Source organism: Babylonia areolata, unplaced genomic scaffold (genome assembly GCF_041734735.1).
Source record: "Babylonia areolata isolate BAREFJ2019XMU unplaced genomic scaffold, ASM4173473v1 tig00020403, whole genome shotgun sequence".
NCBI lineage: Eukaryota > Metazoa > Mollusca > Gastropoda > Neogastropoda > Buccinidae > Babylonia > Babylonia areolata.
The window spans coordinates 10001-15000 of record NW_027468490.1 but is presented as its reverse complement, the minus strand read 5'-3'; the positions used below and the strand labels follow the sequence as shown (position 1 = coordinate 15000).

General features: G+C 50.1%; 1 non-coding gene across 1 annotated transcript in view; it reads left to right on the top strand.

The window, feature by feature from the left end:
* Positions 1-4683: 4683 nt before the first annotated feature.
* The window catches only part of LOC143279116 (small subunit ribosomal RNA), a 1829-nt gene continuing 1512 nt past the window's right edge, over positions 4684-5000 (top strand). Inside the window, exon 1 of the ribosomal RNA XR_013054683.1 lies at positions 4684-5000. This exon is cut by the window's right edge and continues 1512 nt beyond it. This is a non-coding gene — a ribosomal RNA (small subunit ribosomal RNA).

Sequence of the window (5000 nt, the reverse complement as noted above, 5' to 3'; positions counted from 1 at the left end):
TTTTCTATCAACTTTGGCATGCTCGGAGAGAGAAAAAAGGAAAAAAAGAAAAAAAAGGTCCAGTAAAGGTTGTGGATAAAAGTAACCGGCTTTGGAGAATTGCCTGAATCCTTCCGGCGCTGTGAAAAAAAAAGACCAAAAAAAAGACCTGGTCGTCAACGCCTGCTCCTGTCCATGCCAAACGGCGTTTTCCTCTCAACTTTGGCATGCTCGCTGAGGAAAAGGCAGGTAAAGGTTGTGGATAAAAAGTAAACGCGCTGTGGAGAATTGCCCAAATCGTTCAGGCGCCGTGAAAAAAAGAAAGACGTAGTCGTCAACGTCTGGTCCCGTCAATGGCGAAGGGCGTTTTCTCTCAACTTTGGCATGCTCGCTGAGGAAAAGGCAGGTAAAGGTTGTGGATAAAAGTCCGAAGAACCTCGCTACAATTGCCAAAATCTTTCCGCTGCCATTCAAAAATGGACTACTCCTCCACACCTCCTCCCGTCCATGCCAAACGGCGTTTTCTCTCAACTTTGGCATGCTCGGAGAGAAAAAAAGGCAGGTAAAGGTTGTGGATAAAAAAGTAAAAAATTGCCAAAATACTTTCTGGGCCCTCAAAAAAAGGCCTACTCCTCAACGCCTGCTCCCGTCCATGCCGAACCGCGTTTTCTATCAACTTTGGCATGCTCGGAGAGAGAAAAAAGGAAAAAAAGAAAAAAAAGGTCCAGTAAAGGTTGTGGATAAAAGTAACCGGCTTTGGAGAATTGCCTGAATCCTTCCGGCGCTGTGAAAAAAAAAGACCAAAAAAAAGACCTGGTCGTCAACGCCTGCTCCTGTCCATGCCAAACGGCGTTTTCCTCTCAACTTTGGCATGCTCGCTGAGGAAAAGGCAGGTAAAGGTTGTGGATAAAAAGTAAACGCGCTGTGGAGAATTGCCCAAATCGTTCAGGCGCCGTGAAAAAAAGAAAGACGTAGTCGTCAACGTCTGGTCCCGTCAATGGCGAAGGGCGTTTTCTCTCAACTTTGGCATGCTCGCTGAGGAAAAGGCAGGTAAAGGTTGTGGATAAAAGTCCGAAGAACCTCGCTACAATTGCCAAAATCTTTCCGCTGCCATTCAAAAATGGACTACTCCTCCACACCTCCTCCCGTCCATGCCAAACGGCGTTTTCTCTCAACTTTGGCATGCTCGGAGAGAAAAAAAGGCAGGTAAAGGTTGTGGATAAAAAAGTAAAAAATTGCCAAAATACTTTCTGGGCCCTCAAAAAAAGGCCTACTCCTCAACGCCTGCTCCCGTCCATGCCGAACCGCGTTTTCTATCAACTTTGGCATGCTCGGAGAGAGAAAAAAGGAAAAAAAGAAAAAAAAGGTCCAGTAAAGGTTGTGGATAAAAGTAACCGGCTTTGGAGAATTGCCTGAATCCTTCCGGCGCTGTGAAAAAAAAAGACCAAAAAAAAGACCTGGTCGTCAACGCCTGCTCCTGTCCATGCCAAACGGCGTTTTCCTCTCAACTTTGGCATGCTCGCTGAGGAAAAGGCAGGTAAAGGTTGTGGATAAAAAGTAAACGCGCTGTGGAGAATTGCCCAAATCGTTCAGGCGCCGTGAAAAAAAGAAAGACGTAGTCGTCAACGTCTGGTCCCGTCAATGGCGAAGGGCGTTTTCTCTCAACTTTGGCATGCTCGCTGAGGAAAAGGCAGGTAAAGGTTGTGGATAAAAGTCCGAAGAACCTCGCTACAATTGCCAAAATCTTTCCGCTGCCATTCAAAAATGGACTACTCCTCCACACCTCCTCCCGTCCATGCCAAACGGCGTTTTCTCTCAACTTTGGCATGCTCGGAGAGAAAAAAAGGCAGGTAAAGGTTGTGGATAAAAAAGTAAAAAATTGCCAAAATACTTTCTGGGCCCTCAAAAAAAGGCCTACTCCTCAACGCCTGCTCCCGTCCATGCCGAACCGCGTTTTCTATCAACTTTGGCATGCTCGGAGAGAGAAAAAAGGAAAAAAAGAAAAAAAAGGTCCAGTAAAGGTTGTGGATAAAAGTAACCGGCTTTGGAGAATTGCCTGAATCCTTCCGGCGCTGTGAAAAAAAAAGACCAAAAAAAAGACCTGGTCGTCAACGCCTGCTCCTGTCCATGCCAAACGGCGTTTTCCTCTCAACTTTGGCATGCTCGCTGAGGAAAAGGCAGGTAAAGGTTGTGGATAAAAAGTAAACGCGCTGTGGAGAATTGCCCAAATCGTTCAGGCGCCGTGAAAAAAAGAAAGACGTAGTCGTCAACGTCTGGTCCCGTCAATGGCGAAGGGCGTTTTCTCTCAACTTTGGCATGCTCGCTGAGGAAAAGGCAGGTAAAGGTTGTGGATAAAAGTCCGAAGAACCTCGCTACAATTGCCAAAATCTTTCCGCTGCCATTCAAAAATGGACTACTCCTCCACACCTCCTCCCGTCCATGCCAAACGGCGTTTTCTCTCAACTTTGGCATGCTCGGAGAGAAAAAAAGGCAGGTAAAGGTTGTGGATAAAAAAGTAAAAAATTGCCAAAATACTTTCTGGGCCCTCAAAAAAAGGCCTACTCCTCAACGCCTGCTCCCGTCCATGCCGAACCGCGTTTTCTATCAACTTTGGCATGCTCGGAGAGAGAAAAAAGGAAAAAAAGAAAAAAAAGGTCCAGTAAAGGTTGTGGATAAAAGTAACCGGCTTTGGAGAATTGCCTGAATCCTTCCGGCGCTGTGAAAAAAAAAGACCAAAAAAAAGACCTGGTCGTCAACGCCTGCTCCTGTCCATGCCAAACGGCGTTTTCCTCTCAACTTTGGCATGCTCGCTGAGGAAAAGGCAGGTAAAGGTTGTGGATAAAAAGTAAACGCGCTGTGGAGAATTGCCCAAATCGTTCAGGCGCCGTGAAAAAAAGAAAGACGTAGTCGTCAACGTCTGGTCCCGTCAATGGCGAAGGGCGTTTTCTCTCAACTTTGGCATGCTCGCTGAGGAAAAGGCAGGTAAAGGTTGTGGATAAAAGTCCGAAGAACCTCGCTACAATTGCCAAAATCTTTCCGCTGCCATTCAAAAATGGACTACTCCTCCACACCTCCTCCCGTCCATGCCAAACGGCGTTTTCTCTCAACTTTGGCATGCTCGGAGAGAAAAAAAGGCAGGTAAAGGTTGTGGATAAAAAAGTAAAAAATTGCCAAAATACTTTCTGGGCCCTCAAAAAAAGGCCTACTCCTCAACGCCTGCTCCCGTCCATGCCGAACCGCGTTTTCTATCAACTTTGGCATGCTCGGAGAGAGAAAAAAGGAAAAAAAGAAAAAAAAGGTCCAGTAAAGGTTGTGGATAAAAGTAACCGGCTTTGGAGAATTGCCTGAATCCTTCCGGCGCTGTGAAAAAAAAAGACCAAAAAAAAGACCTGGTCGTCAACGCCTGCTCCTGTCCATGCCAAACGGCGTTTTCCTCTCAACTTTGGCATGCTCGCTGAGGAAAAGGCAGGTAAAGGTTGTGGATAAAAAGTAAACGCGCTGTGGAGAATTGCCCAAATCGTTCAGGCGCCGTGAAAAAAAGAAAGACGTAGTCGTCAACGTCTGGTCCCGTCAATGGCGAAGGGCGTTTTCTCTCAACTTTGGCATGCTCGCTGAGGAAAAGGCAGGTAAAGGTTGTGGATAAAAGTCCGAAGAACCTCGCTACAATTGCCAAAATCTTTCCGCTGCCATTCAAAAATGGACTACTCCTCCACACCTCCTCCCGTCCATGCCAAACGGCGTTTTCTCTCAACTTTGGCATGCTCGGAGAGAAAAAAAGGCAGGTAAAGGTTGTGGATAAAACTCCAAAACCTCGCTACAATTGCCAAAATACTTTCTGGGCCCTCAAAAAAAGGCCTACTCCTCAACGCCTGGTCCCCAGGCACGTGCTGGGGGGCCTCAACTCAGGCTCTGCCCAATGTGGATCAAGGTCCACCTTCGCAGCGCCTTATGCGACACCCTGGTTGTGGGGGACGCGGCGTGGCGTGGCGGATCGCTCCGGTCGGCGCACAGCCGGCAACGGTCGACCCGTCCGCCTGGCTTTACTGCCCCCGCGCTTCTGTCTTTTGCACTGGCAAGCTAGCGACCGCTCGGCGTGCGAGGCCCGAGTCGGGGGACGGGAGTCTCGGGAGCCCACCAGCTCCCCGCAGGCTACCCGCCCGGCTGCCGAGCTTCCCGCCTGCGCGTCCAAGTGTGAACGCGCACGGCCGCCTCGCCGGGCTTCCTTTGCCGGGGCTCGGCTTGTCGGCCGGCGTCTCACGGTCCGTAGAAGGTTCGGTGCGTTCGCTGACGACGGGTCGAGAGAAGCGTTTTCTCTCCTCCCTCACTGACGGTCGTTGGTGCTCCCCAGCCCCTTCGGCGTCCCAAAGCGTAACGCCTGCTTCATCTCGTCAAGGGCGCGCCCGTCTCTAACCGGGCGTCGTCCGGCACGTGGAAACGGGCGGGAGACGGTGTCGAGGAGGAAGAAAGGGTGGGGTCCGGTCCGGTCCGGTCTGGTCTCCTCCTCCTCCTTCTTCTTCTTGGCGCGCCTCCCGCCGAGACCGATGGATTCGTTGCACTCTCAGGCCCTGAATCTGTTGTCCGGTGGTTTCAGTTGATAGTGCTGCCGCGGACCGCCCACGGAAAGAGCTCAGCCCTCGTTTCTGTGAGCAGCGGTCCCAACTGGCGCTGCAACCGTCTCCCGGGGGCACGCAGAATACGGGTTGCATTCTGGTTGATCCTGCCAGTAGTCATATGCTTGTCTCAAAGATTAAGCCATGCATGTCTAAGTTCACACCCTCGTACGGTGAAACCGCGAATGGCTCATTAAATCAGTCGAGGTTCCTTAGATGATCCAAATTTACTTGGATAACTGTGGTAATTCTAGAGCTAATACATGCCGACCAGCTCCGACCCCTCGGGGAAAGAGCGCTTTTATTAGTTCAAAGCCAGTCGGGTTCTGCCCGTCCTTTGGTGACTCTGGATAACTTTGTGCCGATCGCATGGCCTCGAGCCGGCGACGCATCTTTCAAATGTCTGCCCTA